Below are 23,645 nucleotides of genomic sequence, written 5' to 3'. Positions count from 1 at the left end.
TGGGCCAGGGGTGGGGTGGCAGCAGGGAACAAGCTAGATAGAGCCCTTGCCCTCTGCAGCCCCCAGTCTTTCAAAGCACGCTAGGAAATTAGAGGTAGAAACTACTGCTTCCGGCTGTAGTAGCCAGAGAGGGCTCCCTGGAGGAGGAGGCACTTTCCATTGCTAGCTTTGAGGACTTCCGTCTAAACACTTTTAGCTATTATAGGAATCCCAGGACACTGCTGGTATTGGCTGTGTGCCAGACAGCTTCCCACTTTGGCATTTTAATCCTCATATGGTTCTGGGAAGGGAGTTTTTGTCCCTGGTGTGTAAATGAAGAAACTGAGGCTCAACACAGTGAACTGACGGCCCAGGGCCACGTGGCAGATCAACAGCATCCCTTTCATTATCCACACAAGCTTTTGCCTGTCCTCTGCCTGTGAGGGCACTGGGCTGGGTGGGGCTGTCAGGGGAGGATCCTGGGGCAGGAGCTTGGTGGACCCAGTTCGGGGCCAGCTGTTGCCTTTATGAGCTCACAACCTTGAGCAAATCACCCTGTTCTCAGCCTGGCCTCAGCTGTGTTCTCTGTAAAATGTCAAGGATGGCAAATCCGTGGCAGGTCTGGCTTGCCCTACACTGCTGTGCCCTTGGCAGACATTGCCAATCAGTTGCTGCCCTCTTCCCCTGCTGAGTTCTTCCCCTGACCTTGGGTTCTTGCCAGGGCTCTGGGCAGGCAGCACCAATCAATCAGCAGGGCCTATGACCCAAATCCTGCTTGCCTGACCCCTAAGGAACGCAGGAGTCCCTTTGGCTCGTGTCTGTCTGGTTCAGAGGATAGGGGTACTGGAGGGAGGGATTTCTGGGGGATCTCTTCTGAGCATGTGGGTTGTTCTTCGGCCACAAGAGCTGTTGAGGTCTGAGAATCTATGACCTTCCTCCAGCTCCCAGAGAGACCTGTGTCTCCATCTGCACAGCCCAGTGTTTGCTCAGTGTGGAGTGCTCGGGCAGATTCTGAACGCTTTCAGTCTGGATAATAATAACAGGATTTATTGAGCTCTTCCTGAGAGCCAGTTCCTTCCTGGGCACTTTCTCATTCATCATTCCCCAGGGCACCTGCAGTGTGCCTCTCAGCAGTGCTAGGAAAAAGTCTTAACCCATTTTAGAGATGTGGAAACCAAGGCTTAGAGCTGTTCAGCAAAGTATGGTTATGCACTTGCTGAGTGGCCGAGCTAGTGTTCAAAGTCAGGTCTCAAAATCTGGGACAGACTGGGCAGCCTTCCTGGAGGAGGTGTCATTAAAGGCCAAGGCCTTAAAGGCTGGTGGACTTCTGTGGGCAGAGCTGGGCCTTACAGGAAAGGGAAGGAGGCACTTCTAGGTGGAGACCACAGGCAAGAGTGTTTAGGCTGAGGGACTAGTGTGTGGCTGGAATGTGGGGATGGGAGGGGACCGTGGAGGGAGCCAGGGTGGTCTTGGCATTTAGACTTTGCCCTCCTATAGCAGGGAACTATGACAGCTCTTGGAGCAGAGGAGTGAGCCAGTCCTGTCTAAGTGTATTTATTCAATACATCCATGAACCCAGGGTGAGGGCAGCTGGTGCTTGGGGCTACCTCTGGTCTACTGGAAGCTTTAGCCTAGAACCTTGACTGGCACACAGTAGGTAGGCATCCAAGAAATGTTTGTTGAATGAATAAATGAATGAAAATACTTGCTGGACCGAAATGTCTCTGACATCCCTGTGGGCCCAGCTGCAGGGAGAAGAGAGGCCAGGGTCCTTTTCTCTATGAAAAGTTGAACACCAGGTCTTGGGGTAGGGGCAGGGATAGGGTGCCAGGCAGGTACCCGGGGCAGGGGCTGCCCTCCCAGCAATGCCCCGACCCTGCTGCCTGTCCCCAGAGTCCTCCCAGACCTTCCCACAGGGCTGTCCTCTCTCCTTGCCGCTAGGCGTGGCAAGCAGCCTGGACCCGGCGCTTGGGGGGAATAAAAGATGAAGGTTCGTGACCATTTTTTAACTCAATAAAGGGAGAGACAAGCTGCAGGCTGCAGGCCGGAGATATAATTAGTTCGCAGCAGTGGCGCTTTCTTGATTTAGCTTCTAAGAGAACAAGACAAGGATGTTATACCCAATTAGCAGTAACATCCAGTCGGAGCCTCAGTAGGTGAGATAACAAGCTATTTTTACGACTTTTCTTTCCCAGCTTGGAGGGGGGCGGGGGGAAGGGAGTATCGAGGCCTTATTTCTTTTCATCAGGGAACAATTATTAGTGAACTCAGGGTTTCCTGGAGCCAAATGATGCACTGGTTAACCCAAATAGGCCAGCATGCCGGCGCGGCAGCTGGGGTGGCAGGCTGGTGTTTTGAGGGGTGCAGGCCCCTCACCCACATTTTGGGAGCCCTCAGAAGAAGTTTTGAACACAGAGAGCCCCGTGGTGTGGCAAGGAGAAGCCCGGGCCTTTGAGGTACTCTTTGTGACTGCCTCGATTTCCCTGCCTGCTTCGAAGAGGCACAAGGATGCTGGGCCAGTTCCCCTGGGGGTGAGGAAGGAGCCGGTTCTGGCCCTTGGCTGCTCTTCCTGGCACCACCTGAGGTCCTTTCTGCCAACTGGGCCAGCGGTTCTGGCTCCTCAGCCTTGAACCTGACGTTGCACTCTGCCTGCTGGACCCCCATGATGGCTTGCCCTGCCCGACCACCCTCCTACGTGTCCTGGGCCCCAGACTCAGTCTCTGGCAGGAGCTGAGTGGTGATTACCTCCATTCTCTCCACCCTCATTACCCCCACAGCCGGGGTGCCCAGCACTGGCCAAGTCTCCGCTGGGCAGGGAAGCCCTGCCAAGCCCCACCCCAGCTGCCTGGCCACACTCCAACTCCTGGCGAGGGCTGGGGGTTGCCCAGAGAGGAAGCTGGCATGGCCGTCTCAGCACCCCATCAGCTCAGGCCACAAGCCCAGAACAGTTTCCTGAGCCTCCACCCACCCTGCCCCAAGTCCCATCTCCCTGTCAGTGTGTGGAGCCCCACGCTCGTGGTTCAGACAACTGACAAACCCAGCCATGCAAAGTGGGAGTTTAATTGCAAACAGTTTTTATGGATCATGGGCCCATCTGTGCCACCATATGCAACAGGGAAAAAAAAATCCCCATTTAAAAAAAATGTTTCTCCCTGCCCCATCCCCGAAACTGACTCCAAAAGAAACAGTGGCCAAGGTTTTTCTGGCTGGAGCCCAGCATGGAGCTGGGACCCATCCTGGGGCCTTCCTTCAGTGTGGGCCTGGCAAAGTCAGGGGGCTGAGTGAGGTAGGGGTGACAGGGGGCCCCATGGGACCCAACTGCTCAGAGGAGGCTTTTTTGGCCTTGGCAAACTGCCAGAGATTCCTGACCACCCCCCACCACACACACACACTGGGTTTTCTCTGTGCTCTGGGTCTTTGCACATGCCATGGAGCTGTCCGAGTATCTGGTGTTCTCTCCCAGCCACCTCACTAATGCTGTTTGCTAGAGCAGGACTTGGCATGGACTGGGTACCACACAGTGCTGATGGAAGTGTAGGCATGAGCGATGTTGTAGTTTCACAGACGAGGCGCCTCTGCTCCCATTTCTAGCCCACGAAATGGAACTCCATGAATTCCATTTCCTCCAGGCTACCCAGGTCTCTCAGACTCCCCTCTTCCCAGGGGTCCCAGCCTTCTGCCATTTTGCCCGGCCCAGCTCGGCCAATGAGCCCTATCCAAGTGGTCAGCCCTTCTTGGCGCTTCAGAAAGGGCTCCAGCCCAGCGTGGGCTGGTCATCAGGGTTCTGAGAGCTCTCACCTCTGAGGCAGCCAGGGTTCTGCTGCTGCACCACCTCTTCCCAACTGGGGGACCTCAGACTCTTGTTTCTCCCTCTTCGTGCCTCAGTTTTTCCTCTGTAAAATGGGCATAAGACGTGTATGCAGATATTGCATATAAAGAGCCTCTATGTCATACCTCTGCCTCAGGGGAGAGTCTTTGTTCACTGGTGTCTTTCCAAGTTCCTAATCAGGACACTGGATGTTTAATGAATGAATGAGTGAATGAGTAAGTGTATGAATGCGTGTATGAATGAGGTGTCTGGAGGACTCTCTGGGGAAAGAATGAAACATAGGCTCCTGGCCCACCAGAAATTAGAGTTTTTCCACCCTTTCAATTGGAATCTAGAAACCACTCTGCAAACTGGGGGGGTTATGAGCTCCATTCTACTGATGGGGAAAACTGAGGTTGAGAGAGAGCAAGGGACTCTCCCAAGGTCGTGCAGCTGGAAAGAGGCCAGAGCTGGGACTGGAACTCTGACCTGACCTTGTCCTTGGCCCTCACATTAGAGGTGAGGGAGGTTAGGCCCAGAGTGGGAAAGGGATTCAGCCAAGGTCACACAGCAAGGAAGTAGCAGGCAGTGTTTGTAGGATCCTTGCTAGTCCCTTGTAAGCTCAGCCCCACCAGCCCCAGAGCCAGGCCAGAGCCCTGCTGCTCTCCCCGCCTCCCCCGCCCTCCTGCTCCCCCCAGGGCTGTGCCCGGGGTCCCTGTGCCTGTGGGTTTCCCCATCAGCTTCATAAGCTGGCAGCTCAGCGTGTGCCAGCAGCCGGGCCCCACACCAGGGTCCTGGTGCCCGAGGCCTGGAACTCAGCGCAACCCTCCCACAGCAGGTAGCAAGGGAAAGTGGGACCCCTGGGCCCTGGGCAAGCAGAGGCCGGCCTGGGTCCTGGCAGGAGTCCAGGCTGGGCACCAGGCAGCCCGTTCCCCGCCCGGCGGTGATCACCAGCTCCCGTTGTAATCATTAAAACTATTAGAAGGAAACGTTCGCTTGAAGCAAATGTCAGGCGCCGAGTTGTGCTTTGTAAACGCTCACAATTAATGCCAATCAGGCCTGGAAAAAAAGCCGGCCCGGAATCCTGTCTGTTTCGTCTCATTTGTCAGCTGGTGCCGCTCCATGTTGCACATTTTCATACAATTGCTATAAACATAAAAGGGAAACTCCACAGTGTTCTCAGGCGCCCGGATGGTGCGCGCTGGCTTAATTACTCGGGATTCTGCTGTTCACTTGGCCGCCCCGAGCCGGCGGGAGGGAGAAAGGGGGACTTTGTGCGGCAGGGTAAGGGCTCCTGGGGGTCAGCCAGGGAGGTGGATCAGGCTCCAGGCCCGGGTCTCCTGCCCCACCCTTCACAGGCTGGGGATGGCTGTGAAACAAGAGGGAAAAATAACCTGCTCAAATTGGCTAGCAAAATCCTCAAGGAGGAAAGAGGGACTTGGTGTCCGCCAGACTTGGGCTTGGAATCCCAATTTCATCTCCTGCAATGATCCATCGCGTGGGTTTTTAGCCCACCCCCTGCGTGCCAGGCAGTGCGCCACTTGCCAGCTCGGCCTCAGTCTCCCCATCTGTGAGTTGGGAGTCCAGAAGGTCAGGATTTCAAGCTTGCTGGAGCCAGGCTCTGGGCTGCAGGCACAAAGCAGGCCTTTTCTCACTTAGCTGTCACATGAACCTTTTAGGGTGGGCTGCCTGTCTTAGCAACAGGAAGCATGAGGCCTGGAATCTCACAGCCAGAAGTGGTGGAGCCAGGATCCCTGGCCCTGGGTCGCTGGACTCCACAGCCCGTGCAATCCCAGGGTAGCCGTAGGGCTTAAAGGAGGTGATGGGGTTGGAGTCCCAACACACAGTAGGTACTCCCATAAACAGCTGCTGTCATCCCACTGCCTGCAGATGGGCCAGGGGCAGGAGGGGGCTCAGACCCCGGCTTGAGGGTCGGTGTCAATACAATGGACCTTGCTCCACGGAGAGTAGAGGGGGGAATGGTCTGCCAGGGGATGCTGTCCCCTCTCCCTCCATAGGAGCTGGGCGGCCAGGCTTCCAGGGTTGAGCTGAGGAGGGAGACACAGAACATTCTTATCCAAGGCCTAGGAGACTCCTGCCTGCCCTCTCCCCCAGTTGCCTGTAATCTGGCTCTGAGGTGCTGGGTGCTGACTGTGCACAGGCCCGCATACCTAACCGAACCCTCCACGGCCCAGAACTTTGGGCACATTGTCATCATTGCCTCCATTGTACAGATGAGAAAACCGAGGTCCAAACTGATCTAGGGCTGCAGAGCTAGGAGGTGGGAGAGCTGGAGTCAGGTTCAGGTTCAGCCACTCCTAAGCCTTTTTCAGGCCTTCCTAGCCCCCTCCCCATCGGGGCCTGGACGTGAGGCCTGGCCACGCTCTATGAACCCTCCTGGGACCCTTTTGAGCTCTCTAGCTCTCTGCGGACGGGGTCTTCTGAGGCCAGGCTGGCTCGGCAGGGACACACTGGCCTTTGTGTAGGCTCGGGTAGGCTTGGGCCAGGCAGGGCAGCCAGCGGAATAGGGAGAGGGCAGTGCAGCCCAGCCAGCCAGGGACAAATGCTCTGAGCCGGAATAGAGGCCCCTTTGTGTGGTGCTCTGTGGAGGTGGGGGTGCTGCCAGCTGCCACCCTGTGTGACTGGGGAGGCCCGATCCCTCCACAGAGGCCTGTCACCACCCCTAGGGGACTGGCCAGAGAACCTCCCGTCTCCTAGCCGCCTCCTTCCATCATTATTCACCTTCCTCTTGTTTCCTGGGGGCCCCTGGCTGCTAGAAGGGCCAAGAGCAGCTGTTCATCTGGTTTATTGTGGGCCTACTATGTGCCAGTCCTGGGCTAGACACTCCGCCAACCCCGCAGGTCAAGGGCAGTGGTCTCCCATTACAGGTGAAGACACTGAGGCTCAGGGAGGACAGCTGACTCGCCCTTCTCATGCAGCTGGTCCTGGGGCCAGGGTTTGGCCGACTTCAAAGCCTTTTCTTCCCAGGCCCCAAGGCTGTAATTGGAGTACCCTTTGTGTTGCCCTTTGTTCCCTAGCCCCAGGGCTGCAATTTGGGGTGTGGCCTCAGGAAGGCTGCTGGCTGTCTGTGTTGCCAGGAGTCCATTCCACCCCTCCATCCTTGCCAGGCTCTGGGCTAGTAGCTGCAGCTTTAGTGGAGAACCAAACCCAGGGCTTTGTTGAGGGCTGCCTTACCCATTAAACCCTCCCTGAGCTTTGATCTCCTTAACTTAAAAATGAGAGTGAAATTGCATCTACTCCCTGGAGCACTGGGAGATGTCAGGCCAGGGTGCAGTTAACGCGCTGAGCTCAGTGCCTGGATGTACTCAGGCTGCGCACATGTAGCCTGGGGTTTCTTGGCATCCCTACCACCTCCTGGGAGAGGTGGGAGGATGAAGCAGTGTGTGGGTGGCAGGGATGTGAGTGTAACTCTTAAGAGTGCCAGCACATGTCAGGGATTGGCTCACTGGGTCCCTGCTGTAGCCCCATTTTCCAGGTAAGCAGACTGAGGCTCAGATAAATGAAGTGACTTGTTGAGAAGCCCAGGAACACAGGGAAGCCAGCAGCTCAGGGCCCAGCTCTTAGTCTCTTCCTGACCCCCACCTGGCCTGTTGTGCAGCTGTCCACTGCAGCCGCTGACCAAACCCCTCTGAGAGCCCAGTCCTATGGGAGGCTCAGACCCACCCCCAGGAAGCCCTCAAAGGCCAGCAACCTGGTACCAGCTCTCCCTTGCCAGGCCGTTCCCCACTCTGTGCCTTTGCTCAGGCCGAGGTTTGCATCAGGAGTGCCTTCCCCAGCACACGTGCCTTCTCTGCTGGGGTGACTCCAACTCCTCTTCCCTAAAGGGCTTGGAGCCCCTCCTCTGGGTCCCATACGCAGCTCTCTGTTCACAGTGTGGCACATAGTCGACCTTCAGTGAAGTCTAAACAGAGACACAGCCCTGGCCCTCTAGGACCTGGTTCCGCCTAGCCTAGTGGGAGAAATAGGTACAAACAGATGAGTGACAAGGTTGTGTGTCTGAGGAGGGGTCAAGTGCAGGACACACAAGGAGCAGGCGGCTCCCACCCCAGCTCTCCCTGCTCTGCCCAAGGGAAGGAACACTTCCAAGCCCTTACTGTGCTCCTGAAAACTCAGCCACCTCGGTTTACTTCTCCCGGGGCAAGGCAGGGTGTACGGATGAGACAAGAGGCTGAGGAAGGCAGATGCCGGCTAAGGTCACACAGCTTCTGTGGGCGGGGCCTCTGTTGGAGTCTCGGACAACTGTCCCCAAAGCCTGTGCCCTTCTCTGGGGTAGAAAACTCAGGTGCCCAGGGGGACCAGCCAGGTGACACAGGGAACAAAGCAGCTGTCACCGGGCCTTGTGGGAATGTGGGCTCCGACGCTGCCAGTTTTAGTTAGTTTGTTTTCAAGAGAAACCAGACCATGAGAATTTTAGGTGGAATTTGAGCTCTTCTTTTTATTCTTGGCAACTTTTTTTTTTTTTAACCGCAACAAACAGGGCAAAGAAAAGACGTTCGTGGGCAGGATTTGCACCCTTCTGTGACGCGATGTTGTCTGGGTGGAGGGAGTGATGGGGGTCCCAGGATGTCTTGCCTTCCCCATCATCATCCCCTGCCAGCGAGAGCCCTCAGAATCCAGCAGCAGCTCCCCACACCCCCAAAGACACCCCCAGCCGCCGCCGTCACTGCCAGAGGCAGGAGGCAGGGCCCGAGCCCCACGAGGGCACCACCCAAATAGCTATAATCAGCAGCCTCGCCAAGACTTCAAACTCACCCAATTATCCTGCAAGGGAAAAAAAACACAAAATGAAAACAAATTAACGTGTTTGCATAGAAGCTGCTGTAGCAACACACAGCCGCGCACACGCACAAGCTGGCGCATGCCCTGGCGAGGCTGGGAGACGCCACCTGGCAGGGCTGGGTGGGGCCGGGCCAGGCCGTGCCCACTGCCTGGGGCCAGAATGTGCCCTAGGCCCAGCGACTTGATCATCCCTAAACCTAGCTTGGGCGCTGACTCAGTCCCCCAGCTTTCGCTTTCTTTCCTTTTTTTTTTTTTTTCCAATGTAATAAACATAAAATTCATTGCATGCCAAAATTCAGCCTCATTGATCTGAACCCCTTTCTTCAGATGGGGAAGCTGAAGCACAGAGAGGTCAGTTGACCTGCGCAAGGCTGCACAGCTGGTAAGAGATGGGTTTTGAACCTAGAATGACCAGCTCCGAAGTCTGCACTGTAACTGCCACACCTTCCCCGTGGCTCCCTCTTGTCTGTGGGTGATGTGCCAAGACCTCAGCCTGGCCTTCAAGTCCCCTCCACCACCACCCCCAGCCCCTCCAGCCTGTGTCCATTCTTGCCTTGCACACGCCACCCCTTCCCTGCATGCTATCTTGTGCTGAGGGCTGTGGGTATGGTGGTCGGGTTCGCAGAGCCAGACAGATAATGAGTTCAAATCCCCGATCTACCCATCCCTCACTGGATGGCTTTGGGCAAGTGGCTTTCCCTTTCTGTGCCTGAATTTCCCCTCCTGGAAGATCAGGATAATAGTAGTCTCTACCTTGGGGAGGTTAGGAGGTTCAGTGGGTGAATGACTGCATCTGCCCATGAGATGGGGTCCCTCCACCAGAATGCCCTCACCCCCGCCCAGCCCCGCACCGTTCAGTTGGCCCTACAAGGCCCTGCTGGGTGCCTTTGGGCTCCGGGCCAGGCCCTGGGCTTGCCCCCGGAGCATGCAGTCTAAGGCTCAGAGGCTTCCTCTTTCAGGAAGCCGCTCCTCCTGGGAACAACCACTCTTCTCCGGGCTCCCTTGAAGCTCCATCTGACCCGGGGTTGGGGCTACTGGGCGCGTGTCTGCTGTGTCTGATTCTTCTCTGGGTCCCAGCAGTCTGGCATGCAGCCAGCGCTCAGGCAAGTTTTGGAGAACGGAGCTGTCCCATGCCCCCCACCCCAACCTGGCATATTTGGGGCTTGTTCCTGGAGGTTGAAGGAGAAACTGTACTGGAAGGAGGTGGAGTTTAAGTTCTTGGAGCCTCCCCAGTCCCCTCCCCCTGCCTGGCAGGACCACGGACAAATCACTTCACGTCTCCGAGCCCCTTGCTGTCTGTCGTCTCTGGCCCGTGACAGTGAAAGCTGAGGGTGGACGTCGCCGGCACAGGGGGCACCCAGTGGGCAGTGAGCATCAAGTTGCTGCCCCAAAGCGAGTGACTGTACATAATATACACATCACCCTGCTTGGTCCTCACCACGGCCAGGTGAGGAAGGGGAGATTTCTAGCTCCATTTTTCAGATGGAGAAACAGGCCCCAAGGAACTCAGTGACAGAAGCAGGAGAGTCCTCCTGGTCAGGAGCAGAGCTGGGGCTCAGACACAGCATTTCTGGTCTGTGCGGTGGCCGTGGTGCTCTGTGGCCCTTCCTAGACGCCGCCGGTCACAGCAATATGTGTGTTGCGGTCTGGGAAGTACGGACCAGCAGGACGCCGTCCTGGAGGTAGTGATGGTAGAAGCTAACTTCATTGGCCTCAGGACGGCCCCTTTGGCGTCAGCCTCGGCCTACAGTCACGCCCACCGCTCAGGGCCAGGGTGGCCCCCTGGGGGCGGTGACCCAGTGCCCACCCCAGGGGTGACTGGTGGGACATTGGGCACCCACTTGGGAGCCCAGCCCTCTCTTGGCCCTGCCATGGGCTTGGGAGTCTAGCAGACCCAGCTTCATGTCCAGACCCCACCAGGTGGCCTTGGACAAACCCTTGTCCCCTCTGAGCCTCTGTCCCCTGGGTAGAATGGAAGACGTGGATAGGCCCACATCTCCCAGGATGGGCTCAAGGCTGAGACTTGGGTCCAGCACATAGTCGCTGCCAGATGAAGCAGCTCCCTTGCCCAGACCTCACAAGGAGGGGCCCTCCCCCTCTTCCAGAAGCTTCCCAACCCTTGTGCCTCCATGATACCGCTGGCCTCCCAGCCAGTGCCCCGTTCACCCACCTGCGTTGATGAACACCGGCTCAGTTCTCTGTCCCAGATGTGGAGAGGGATTTGTTGGATTGCAGTGGTAAAGTGTGCAGTGAAATGAGTGGGGAGAGAGACCCCAGGGGCCAGGGCAGAGTACAGGAGAGCCGTGAGCCCCAGGCACGCAGGGAGTGGAAAGAAAGGCCCCAACACATCCTCTGTCTGTTCAATGGGGATTTATCCAGCATTTGCGAGGTGCCTGGCCTGGGAGCGGGAAGACTAGAAGTGGGTCTGTGAGGCCCCAGGCTGGCCGCCTCTCTGCTGTGCACCCCTGGGCAAGCCAGGCAGTCTCTCTCGACCCAGCCTCCTTGCACTGGGTGGTGGAGGGGGTTGAAGTAGGATGCCATTCGGTACGAGGTGGTTGAGAGCCAGAGAGGTTCAAACCGCTGCCCCACCCCTGGAGGTAGGGTGGGAGCCCATTCCAGTAGCTGAACTGAGCTGTGCAGGGTAGAGGGCATGGCCCCTGGCTCTGAGAGCAGAAGCTGGGGGTTGGTGAGATGCAAGAAGAGGGGAGAAAGTTCTTTTTCCTCCCTCGTGACAAAAATAATGTTCCTGTTTTAGTTATTTGGAAATGACAAGTCTGATGATGAAAAATTCGGCAGTTCTCCACCTGCCCAGAGCTGGGTACTTGGTCTCCCGTTGGGGCCATTCTTCCCAGGTGAGGGACACTTGGGGAGCATCTGGGTCTGCCTGGCATAAGTGACCACTCTAGTCAAGCAAGGCTCACGTGAGTTGGTGCACAGATACGGCCAGGTGTGTCCTGGGCCCCACACCGATCGGCACGTTTGGGCCTGGGCTTCTGGGAGCCACCTGCCCGCCTGCCCAGTGGCCCATTGTCTGGCGGGTGGGGGCTCAGAGCAGCCACTGTTCTGCACACATCTGATCCTGTCTTTTCCACATCAGATCATTTGTAACCGTCACCAGGCAATCGGGCCCGTCGCTGATTCAATCTCGGCTTTGTGCTGTCACAGCCGTTTTTCTGCGCCGGGCTGATTTTGAAAGGAGGCCCATCTTCTGGGCCTGCTTTTCAGAAGCAGGGGAGGGGATGGGGGTCTTTATGTGTGTGTGTGTGTGTGTGTGTGCATGTGTACGCCCCCCCCCCACATGTACATACACACACGCACTGGCCTCTCTTGTCACCGAGAGCAGAACTTGGAATGAGGTAGGCAGACAAGGGCCCCAGGCTGCTACCCCCACCTCTATCCCCTGCCACCTGCCCCCCTGAGCACCTACTGTGTGCCCCAGTATGCAAACACAGCAGCCTGCTCCAGTAGAGGAGACAGATGCTAAACCATACATCAATAAGATCATTTCAAAGTGGTAATGACAGTGAAGGACCTACAGTGCTGACAGGATGGTGGCCAGGGCAGAGGGTTGCCAGCTTATATGGAGTGGTCAAGGAGGGCCTCTTGGAGGAGGTGGTGTTTGCGTTGAGGCATGAATGAGGAAACGGAGCTGGCAGAGAGTGTCACCCCATCTAAACCTAGATGTCTTCTAAGTATGAAATCCACCCCAGATTTCAAAGACTTACTATGAAAAAAACCCCATAATATCTCATTAGTTACATGTTGAAATGATACTATTTTGGATATATTGTATTAAATACAATAAATTATGAGCCATAGTTTCTCCTGCGGGTACAGAAAATTTGTGATGATGTGCTATTTCTATTGGAGAGCATCAGATGTAGAATATTTAGGTAGACAAAAGTGTAATTGCAAAGGCCCTGGGGTGAGAGAGGCCCAAGGTTGGCCTGTTAAGAGGACCAGGTGAGCAAGGGGAGAGGGACAGAGTGGGGAAGGGGTTCACACAGGGCCTCAGAGGATATTGTTAGAAATGCCTTGGAAGCCAGTGAGGGAGTTTTGAGTAGGGAAGGAAGTGAGTTCCATGCAGAAAAGCTCAGCCTGGCCCCAGCAGGGTGGAGCGTGGCCTGAAGGGGCCTGTGTGGAGGCCTGGAGGTGATAGGGCATGTGGTCAGAGCAGGGGCCGGTTGTAAGAGTCTAGCTGGAAGGGTGGCTAACCCCGTTGGCTTCCCAGAAAGCTTATTGCATCCATCCGTCCCTCTGTCCATCCGTCCGCTCCCGAATTTCAGAGCCTCTGGGCCTTCCCCTCCTGCCACTCTCCCCACCCACCTCTCCCTTCCCTGACTGCTGCCTCTCTGAGCACCTTCCTCCCTCTCCAGTCAGTGAATTTACAGTGCACCCCAGCTCCTTGTCTCTCCAGGTGGTCAGTGGTTGACATCCCTTTCAAAAAGTTATTTTTAAAAGACAGAAGCAATGCATCTTTCCCATAGAAAGATTATAAATATGGAGAAGCACAAAGAGGGAAAATCCAACTCCCCAGAGATAATCACACAGCCAGGCTGTGGCACAGCTGGGATTTGAGCCCAGGTGGTCTGGCCCCTGCACCGCAGCGCTAAGACCGTGGTGTCCCGTGGCCAGATGACACAGAGGGAGCTCCGCCATCAGAGAAGGGCTTAGGGACACTGCATCTCCAGCCCTGCTCACCTGGCCTACAGAGGCGTGGGGCTTGCTTTTCAGGGTTAATACATCTATGTTTGTGCTCTTGATGGGCTGAGGTGCCCTGTCCTGTTTCCCCAGCCCTGCCCGGAAGACTCCACTCATTTCTGCCCCAGCCTGACCCCCAGAAGCATCTGTTGATCCTTGGCTTAAAGACTAGCCCTCACCAGCCACTTTTATCCCCCACCAGCCGCTCCACCCCGCCCCCCACACAGGCTTTTCTCTCCCAAGCACTCCTGGCCCATCCTGCCAGGACCCAGTCTTTCTCCGTTCTCCCCCTCCCCGCCCCAGGGTCTAATCCTCAAGCCCTTCTGGCCCACGCGCATGCCTTCCACCTGGCTCCTGCAGCCCTGGACAGCCTCTTCCCGTCTTGGGCTTCTGTTTCCTCACAGGTCCATAGACCACAGCGGTCCTTTCTTTCTTTTTCTCCCAGGCCCGGGGTGGGTTAAATGAGGTGATGTCGGTAAAGTGCTGAGCCCATGGGGAACACTAAAAATAACAACTAGCTCCTATTATTGCTCTGAGTATTAGATTTTCTCCTTCCCCGTCACTAGGTTAACCCTGAACTGTGTGGATGCAGGGCCCTGGGGGCGTGCAGGGGAAGTAGGCAAGAGGCGGACTGGGCACCCCTGGCCCTTCCTGGCTCTACAGCTAGCCTTCCCTATGCCTTCTGCACACAATGTTTCTTCTCCCAGACCTGTTATCCCTGGAGTCATCTGGTAACATACTGCTCCTCCTGGAAGGTCCCATGACCTCCTCCAGAAATACTAGGTTGGGGCCTTTCTGCTGGCTTTCCCCAGCCCCCATTATAGCATCATAGCACTGATGACATTTGGAATTGATTCCTGGCTTCACTCTCCCCTCCCCAGCTCCCACCCCACATCCTTTGCTTGAAGGTGACGGCCACTTGTCATTAAAGAGCCAAGGCCAGAACTAGGAGAGGAATAAGTGACTTGTGGGATCAGACCCTGCCCAGACGTCCCGCCTTGGGTTCTGGCTCTCAGAGAAGAGTGCTGGGTAGAGGGTTCTGAGTTTAGGAGGCTTTGCTCTCCTAGCTAGGGTTTCCTGAAGGTTCACTTGCATGAGAATGAGCACCCCATCCTTCACTCCCCAGGTATTGTGGTGGGGGGCTCTTGGAGAGGGCCAGCCAGGTCTATTGCTGGTGGCAGTGACTGCTCATGTCACCCCATCCCTAGAGGGGGTGGCTTTTGACCCTTCATGAGCCCCCCACCTATTCATGCACCCAGAGCCTCTTAGCCTCTCCCTGCCCTAAACCAGCACTGGTCCACAGGAAGTGCATCTCCCCACCTTGAGGTTTGGGGGACCCTGTCCCCTCTGTCCTGGTGACCCTGCCTCGCCTGGCACAGATGACCTCCATATGCTTCCCTGTGTAGTTCTCTGCTTGGGACCCCCTCCTCCTGCCTTCTTCACTTGAATATTTCCTACTTACCTGTTGATAATAATCATAAATGGTACTAATAATAGCTACCATTTAGGGAGTTACTACTGGGACCCCGCACTTTGTTTGTACTAAGCTGTGGTAAAGAATTAACCCCTTTTTCAGACACAGAAACTGAGGCTGAGAAAGATAGAGGCATTTGCCCAAGGCCACAGAGTTAAGGGATAAAGCTGGGATTTAGTTAAGGGACAAAGCACAGACCTCTGGTTCTAAAGCCTGCCACACAGCACTGTCACCCTGTTTATGAGGCAGCAGGGCTGTCGCTTTCTTGACACCCCCAGGCTAGGTAGGGTGTCCCCATCAAGGGTATACCACTTGTCACCCTGCCTTGTAATTGCCCCTCTGATGTACACATCTTTTCCCCAGTATCTGCCTCAGTATCTAGCACAGGACCTGGCACACAGTAGGTGCTTAATTTGTTATGTGGCCTCTAGAGGTTGGAGTGCTGCTCAGGGCAGATAACCTCAAGGTAGTTTCCATGGTGACTGACATCTTTAGGCTCCCGGGTTCCACCCCACCCCTTTCTCCAGGGCGCTTGCCCTGGGAGCTGGCCGTGGTGCTGAAGGGCCCCAGGACATCTGGCCACCCCAGACCTCAGCCCTGTGTCCCAGTCGGATTATTTCCTGAGCCTCTCCTTCCCCGACTCCCTGGGCCAGCCTCTTGCCCATCCTTCCTTCAGGAGATGGTTTCCTGAGGGTCTACTGTGCATGGGCACTGTGAGCCCATGGAGGAGGGATCAGGGGCACTCCATTCAATTATTCATCAAACATTTATCAGGCAGCTTGTATGTCTTTAAGAAGCCTTTGAGGAACCAGAGCTTCAGCTGAACGTTGAGTAGAACTGCAGGGGCTTTAAGCAAAGGGATTGCATGGGCAAAGGCCTGCAAGTGTGGCAGTGAGAAGCATGTCTTGAGGGATACACGTCTCTGGATTCTGCTGCCTGCCATCCAGAATTTGATTGGCGGTTCACTCTCTTGGTCTCCTCTTCAGCCCAGGACCACTACTAGCATCTGTAGCTCCAGTGCCCCTCCCAGGGCCAGACAAGGTGCTAGGAACTATGAGTGAGGACTAAATGAAAGGGTGTTGTGCCCCGGGCAGGAAGCTAGCGTCTCTGTCCTAGGAACAGAGGGAGCCAGGTTCTGCTCTGGCTAGATTTGCATTTTAGGGACACCTCTGGCCTGCAGGGGTGGGGATGGTAATCCTGGCAGTAGAGGAGGCTTCCTCTTGAAGGGGCCAGTGCCCGCTTCTCACCCCAACCTTAAAAAAAGAAAGTGAAAATCCCCTTTCTGGTGCTGCGGCCCAAATGGCGGTGGGAAATAATCACTTTTCACAGGCCCCTTATCCACAGCCAAGCCCTGCGCCAGTTTAATCAGCAGTGCCAGTATGACTTGAAGATTCCCGGGCTTGAGAGATCAGGAGAGGGGTTAAAGAAAATTACCCTCGCCTCCTCCATGCTAATGTAATCTCTAACCAGATCTGCCTAGCCGCAGCTCAAATTGCTTTTTAGATTAACATTTAATTATTAACAGGGTCCCCTGGAAGGCCTCAGGCTCGGGCTTGGAACAGGAATGGGGGAGGGAGCGGCAGGCGGGGGTTGGGGTGGGCTTCTCCTCTGGCTGCCTTGCGGAGAGAGTTTGGGGGGGTGGGGAGGGAGGGGTAGGGGAGAGTGGGGTTAGGAAGGGAGTGAGAAAGAGACAGGAAAGAAGGAAAGCACCAGGATAGGGAGGCAGATGGAGAAGGCAACAGCAATAGAGCCAGAGGAGTGAAAGAGACAGACAGTGGCTCCACCTGTCATCGGGGTGGGGGGTGCCGTGCACCCCGATTCCCTATGGCACTCCTGGGCAAGGGTCCCTCTACCCTTCTGTCCTGGCCAAGGGCAGGTAAATCCTGCCCCTTGCGGTTTAGGGGACATTGAGCTTTCTAAGGCTTTGTGTTGGCCTGGCTAGTGGTAGTGGGGACCGGCCCAGGGAAGTGACCCACTCAGGGCCACACAGCCAGGACCCAACCCCAGCTCTCCCAAGCTCGCAATCCAGTGCTTATTCCCCTCCCCAGGCCCTACTTCAAATTCTTCCCTGCATGTGGGGGCAGGGTCTGGGGCCAGGACGGGCTTCCAGTGCAGCAAGGGGGATGAAGGTAAGAGCTGGGGAGGGCTCCTGTCCCCTCCCAGTGAAGGTTGTGAGGCCCTGGGCCTAGCAGGTATCACCTCGCCTATTTTTAGGGAACTCAGTCCTGACTGTCCACTCAGCACTTCACATGTTGGGTGTTACCAGCTTCCTGGCTCGTCCCCACTCAACATTCCAAATCCCTCAAGGACAGACTGCATCTCGAACACCTTTGTGTGGACTCGGCCTGTGTCTTGCACACACCTTGTGCACTGGATTGTGTTTGAAAACCACATGGTCACACGTCCCCTTGTGTCCGAGCTTGGAGGCGTGGCCACTCCCCATCCAGATTCAGTGAGGGAAACCAAGGCTCAGAGAAGGGCTGTGACGTCCTTAAGGTCACTCAGTCAATCAGAACCCCCATGCTTGGCCCCTGCCTGGCAGATGCAACCCTAAAGCCTCCAGGGCCGGCCCTCTACTCTGAACTCCTGGTCCCGCTGCATGCTGGGAAGGCCTGGCATGACCTTCTCTAAGCCACAGCCAGTCTTTGGCCTTGAGTGGAGCCACAGAAGCCAGAGTGGGCCACTTCGGGGAGGAGGGGAGGGTGGTTGCTGGCAGTTGGCATCGCCTGTGGCCTTCACCGGGTCACACCCTGTTTTGCAGCCCAAGTACGTCCCCGCATTCCACCCATTCCAGGGCCTGCGCAGCCTGGCGAGGGGCAGACTGCTGACCTACAGGATGCCTGGGGGAAAGTCCTGCCCGCCTGCTGCTTCAGAGAAATACTGGAGCCTGGAGAGAGAGGCCCGGGAAGTCCCCTTGCAGCAGGCGGGACTTGGAAGTGGGAGACCAGTCCCGGTTGAATAATCTCTTCTGGCAGGATGTTCTCGCTGGTTTCTGTCCTCCCAGCACATGGCACGGGGCCGGCCCCCAGAAGATGCTCAGGGCATGTTTGCTGCACGAATGAATGAATGAGTGAGTGAATGAACGGCTGGGTAAATGACAGCCACCTCGAAAGGGCCTCTTTGACCGCCTCAGTATTGTTCTGCCTAATGTGGACTTCGGGACTTCATGTGCGTCGTTGTCCGTGAGTGTTTACGGGATGAGTCAGTGGCCTCCTGGGGGCCCCTCTTCCTCCCGGCCCTCCTTTCATCTCCCTCTCTGTGATCCCAGCCCCTCCCAGAGGAGAATCAAAGACTCAGGCTCTGGGGAGAAGCAGGACCTTGCTTCTGCTCCTTCCTGCCCAGCTGTCTGGGATCTGGGGACTGACGGGCCCCCCCACAACAATGGAGCCCAGGCTGGAGGCCATACAGCATGGGGCCCAGGGGGCAGGCCCTGGCAGGGTTTGACCTCTCAGGCCCCGCCGCCTAAAAGCTGTGTGACCTTGGACAGATTACTTCCCCTCTCTGCCACCATTTCCTAATCTGTGAAATGGGGCTAAAAACAACCTACCACAGAGGCTGCTAGGAGAACGTGGTGAGCTATAATGGACAGGATGCACGTGGGGCAGGGCACCAAGGGAGCATTCAGTACATGTGCACTGCTATTATTAGCACCAACTTGTGTATTGTTAAGTTTAAAGCTCCCTGTTCCCACTGGCAGGGTTGGGGGTGGTGGAGGTGGCTCCCTGACACCCCCTGCAGCCAGACAGGCTGGGAGAGATGACAAAAGGCAGGCAGGGCCAAAGGCCTCAATTCCAATTGTTCTTTTAATAAATATAAAGACAGCCTTTAGACATCCTCCTCCCATGCATTGTTCTGCCAAGGCGAGCAGCACAGACTGGATTCTTCCTGGACTTGGAAAGTTCCTTCCTTTCTTTCCCCTCCCCTGTCACATTTCCTTTATCTAAATCCTCAGCTATGAAAGGGCATATCGACAGCTGGGGGTGTTATCTGGTGGAGGGGACCTTTTCCTAGGGGTGCCTCGGAGATAAGGCGTCTTATCAGCCCCCGTGTCAGGGATGGTGCCAAAGCATTCTAATCATTGAGGCTTGCGACACTTCCCTTCTCCCTCCCCCCCCCCCTTTTTTTTTTTTTAATTAAAGTCACAAAAGACCTTGGGCTTATAAACAGCCTGATTTGCAGATAGGGTTTCAAAATGAGCAGTGCTCCCCGGATGGTCCTCGGCTGGGAATGTAATGAGCCAGGGTGGGGGCTCTTAGGGGCTGGCTTTCTGCAGATGGGATGTTGCCAAGCACAGAGGGGGCGGAGGGGCGAGAGGGGTAGAGGTCCCGGGAAGATATGAGTGTTCTAGGCACCTGCTTCAGTCCTGTCTCCAGCTTGCTGTGTGACCTTGTGCAGGACACTTGGCTTCTCTGGGCCTCAGTCACTTCATCTGACAATAACTGATTCATTGATTCAGCCATTCATTCAACACCTATTTATTAAGTGATTACTCTTTGCCAGGCATTGGGGAGAAAGAGACAAATAAGACATGGTCCTTGCCCCTGAGAAACTCACAGTCCAGTGGAGAGAGACAGACATGAAAATTGGCAATTACAACTCCGTGTGATTAGGGCTGCAAGGCGGGGATGCCCAGAGGAGGGGAGCCAGAGTTAAAATGGATCAGGTGGCTGCACTGCAGGCAGAGGGAAGGGCACAGGCTAAGGTTTGGAGGTGGGCGGCTGCCTGGGTGAGGCAGGGCTAGGAGAGATTGTGGGGGTGGGGTGGGTGGGAGGCAGGTCACAGCAGCCTTGAGGGCCAGGTAAAGAGGGTTAGGTGCTATTCTGAGACCAGAGTGAAGTTTTAAGACCAGTAAGAGGGCTCTGTTTTGTCTGTCTTGTTTGTAGATGATGGAAATGATACAAAACTGGCCCCTGCCCCTACCCACAGGATTCTCGTGCATGTCTGTGGCCTGCCCGCATGTGCTGAGGGGGTGCCAGAGGGCAAGGAGGGGCACGTCACTCAGGGTGGGCCAGGGAGTCCAAGGAGGCCACCTGCCCCCCTCTGTGCAGGTGTGTCCCAAAGGGCCCCAGCGAGGCTGCTGCCGCTGTCCGCTCACGTCTCAAGTCCCCAAGGAGCGGTGCCTCGTTCCCGCAGTCAAGGGCTTTATCCCTGCAATGAGCCCCACTTCATTCCCTTTTTAAACTGTATAATTTCTGCCTGATTGTAATGGCATATTTAAAATTACCAGAAATCAAAGCCGGGAAGTGGATACCGCAGCTTTCATTGCGTGGCTGCGTTAAGGCTGGCGATTGCGGGGGAGGGGGCATGAGAACCACCGACCCTCCCCCATCCGCCCCCCACTTTCTCTCTTGCTCTCTCTTTTTTTTTTCCTGAGACAGTAATAGGAGAAAATTGGTTTTGAAACTGAATAAAAGTCCCTTTCAGAGTAAATCATTTCTTTCAGGGTACCTCTGCTGAAAGTAAAATAGCGCATAATGAAAGGTGGTTACGTGATTGTCTTTCATTTACCGGGAGTCCAGGACAGACAGGAGGCTGCAACCGTCTCGGGGAAATACAAGATTGGAATAATTGCGCGGTAACAAGGAGCTTGTTGTGAAATTAGTATCTTAAGAAAGTAGTGAAAAAAGGCTTTTCCTCATGAATACTTCATTATTAGCAGAAAGCGGCAGAATTCCGGGCTCCAGACACCTGTTTAGTATTAAATAACTTCCCTTTCTTCCCCTTCAACACACCCTCCCCTCTGCTTTCTTCTCCTTTTTTTCCCAGCTTGTCGGCTCAGGCCTTGGGGATGGGGGCAGTGGGGCAGGAAGGGGGGGCGCCCCCAGGCTGGGTGGACATCAGGAGTGCCCAGGGTTGAGCGCACACCTAGGCCTACCTTCTCAAAGGGAGGGGCCTGGAAGGAACCGTCCCACCCTCCCCCTGTCCATCCGGAGCAGGCCCTGCCCATGTCGCCCTGCCCCTCGGGGGCTCTGGGTTCCCAGGAAAGTGGGTCTTGCGAAGATAAAAAGGCTCGTTTCTGTGTGCATCTGGGTGAATAAGCACAAGCGGGGAAGTCTGAGCTGTCGCCTGTGCAGGGCCTCTCGCCAGCCTGGCAGGGCAGAGGTACCCTGGGTGGCCCTGCCCTTTCTGTTTAGGGCAGGCAGCTCAGGCGGGGAGCCCTGGTGGCTCCTGGGGCCTGGCCTCAGGGCTCAGTCTGAGACCACAGTCAGGCTCAGCACAGGTCAGGGTTTGAGCACCCCTCGCTCCCCTAGGGATGCCCTCCTGGACATCCCCTCTCCAGTGGCGGCTGTGAGAGTCCCCAGGCAAGGGGCAGACCAACACTGCCATAAATGGAAACACTCATTCGCCCCCTGGCAGTTCTCAGGCATCCCTCAGTGTCGGTTCCAAAGATGACCAGATGGGGTCTTTGCCCTTGATGAGCTCAAGGCTGAAGGTGGGGGCCAGAGCGGGGCTGGTACAGATTAGCTGGCAGGTGGTTACAAGAGCTGGAGGCCACCAGCCCTGGACAGACAGCCTGCTGAGGGCGCACAGAGCGGGTGAGGATCTGAGCAGGCCTGTGGAGGCGGCGACCCCAACACTGAGCAGGGCCAGGTGGGGAGGTGGGAGGTGGGCACAGAGCAGCCCTGGGTGACCAGCACCTCATCTTCCCTCCTCACAGGGACCCTGCCGCAGAGTGCGCCCCACCGCGGGCCCCCAGCTCAGCCATGCTGGCCTGTCTGCAGAGGACCCAGAACGCCCCGGGCCAACACCTGGCCTGCCCGAGCAAGAGCCTGGAGCTGCGCAAGTGTGAGTGGCATGCCCTCTGTGCGGCCCCGGCCCCTGCCCTGCCCCTCCCTCTGCCCCCTCGAGTCCACGGGACTCTCCTGGACACATACAGCTCTTCCTGCCTCGGGCCTTTTCAGGGCAGCTCCCAGGCAAGGAAGCGCATCCAGCACATCCACCCACCACGACTCTGCTCTGGACGGCCTGTCTTCCCCTAGGCCTTTGCCCATGCTAGGCTGCCTCCCCAGGGTCCCTCCCAGACAGCGGCACCCATCCCCTTTGTCATCTCCTACTGGGCCTGACCTCCTCCCCAACAGCCTTCTCTGACTCCTGCCAGCACCACGGCCCCAACCCCAGAACTGCCTCGGTGACCCCATCACGTGCCACGTCTGCCTCTCTCATCATCATTTTCCTGTGTCCACAGAGAGGAGGCTAACGGGGCAGCAACTGCAGTTGGCCCTTGAACTGGGCCGGTCCACTCATATGCAGATTTTTTTCAGGAGTAACTACAGTACCACAAGGTCTGTGGTTGGCTGAATCTGCAGATGGGGAGGAACCGAGGATACGGAGGGCCAACTATAAGTTCTACTTGAATTAAGCCCCTCATTGTTCAAGGGTCAACTGTAGTCCTAAAAGGGACCCCAGCTTGGGGCCTCGGTCGCTGTGTGATCTTGGGCATGTTCTTTCCCTCTCTGGGCCTTGCTTTTTCAGTGTGTCAAATTAGGATGCTGGAGTTAGGTGACCTCCAGAGCTCTGTCCTTTACCACCTAGGACAGGGACCCCAAACCCTCTGATCTGATTTTTTTAAATATGTAGAAACATTAAAAAACAGGGAGGTTTGTATAAAAATCTGGATCTAGTGTCTCTTGAAAACAAATCAGAGGACTTGTTTACAGGCCCGTGCTCCTGTACTGCAGCTATTGGTTAGAACTGGGGACACTCATCTCCAGTTCACCACAGTCCTATACCCTTCCCTATTGCCTCTTTCCTATAGTACAGGGTCAGCTGCATTTATCATTGTGCTTACAGTTGCTTTTTCCTTTAGTATGTATTTCTCTTTAGATGTGGTAATATATTCACGTGGTCCAGTATTCAAAAGGAATGAAGGGGTATAGGGACAAAAGCCTTCCTCTCCCCGCTGAGGCAGCCAGCATAGTCAGCTTCCTGTGTGTCCCCCCAGGAGATGTTGTATGCATCCCAGCGAAGACATGTGTACACGCATACTTTATCCACTGTCCTATACCTCACTCTTTCACTTAGCGGTACATCCTGCAGGTCAGCATCTAAAGAGCTTCCTCGTTTCTTTGCCGTATAGTTTTTCATAACACGGATGATCATCATTTATTTGAACAGTCCCCTAAGGGGAACCATACTCACCTTGTTGCCATTATAAGCAATGCAGCAGCAAACTTTGTCATGTGCCTGTGTCACAAAGGTGTGAATAAAACTACAGCATCAGGTTCCACAAGTGGAAATACCAGGTCAAAGGTAGGTACATTTGTAACTTTGACACATGCAGTTCGACTGACTTATCTGTTCATCTTCTTGGTCTGTTTTTCCCACTGGGCTTTGTCCTTATTGATTTGTAGGAGCTCTTTGTATATGATGGAATTAGACTTCTGTCTATCATGAATTGTGGATGTTTTCCCCAAACTGTCATTTGTCATTTTCTGCCAGGGAGGAATTTTCTTGGTGAAGTGAAGTTTGTCAGTATTTCCTTTTATGGCCTTCGGATTTTTGTGTCATACTTAGAATGTCCTTCCTCATGCTGAGATTATTTATTTTAAAAAAGGCTTCCCCAGGGTTTCTTCTAGTTCTTTTCAGGTTTAATTTTTTTTAAATGTATGATCTCTGATTGGTGATTTATGTAGTGTGAGAGTCTGGCTCCAAGTGTGTTCAGATATCAGTGCAATACTGTTTTAATACTGTAGTGTATAATACATTAAATTTTTTTTCAGTGGCTTTATGGAGATATTATTCACATATCATACAGTCCACTCAGTGTACATTCAGTAGTTTTTAGTGTATTTACAGAATTTTGCAACCATCACCACAGTCAGTTAGTTAGTTAAATTGAAGTACAGTCAATTACAACGTGTCCATTTCTGGTGTAGAACACAA

General features: G+C 55.2%; 1 long non-coding RNA gene across 5 annotated transcripts in view; it reads left to right on the top strand.

Moving 5' to 3' along the window:
- LOC105075677 (protein FAM222A) overlaps positions 1 to 23,645 on the top strand; it is a 140,678-nt gene that overhangs the window by 92,804 nt on the left and 24,229 nt on the right. For 3 of the 5 annotated variants that reach the window (XR_012503566.1, XR_012503567.1, XR_012503568.1), the window contains 2 exons: positions 20,206 to 20,337; positions 21,421 to 21,548. The exons of 1 other annotated variant lie outside the window; for it this stretch is intronic. This is a non-coding gene — a long non-coding RNA (protein FAM222A). The remainder of the gene's footprint in view (positions 1 to 20,205; positions 20,338 to 21,420; positions 21,549 to 23,645) is intronic. One more of the 5 variants, XR_012503570.1, reaches the window with a different exon arrangement.

This window comes from Camelus bactrianus, chromosome 32, assembly GCF_048773025.1.
Source record: "Camelus bactrianus isolate YW-2024 breed Bactrian camel chromosome 32, ASM4877302v1, whole genome shotgun sequence".
NCBI lineage: Eukaryota > Metazoa > Chordata > Mammalia > Artiodactyla > Camelidae > Camelus > Camelus bactrianus.
The sequence above is the reverse complement of the archived record's forward strand: the minus strand, read 5'-3'. Positions and strand labels throughout refer to the sequence as shown.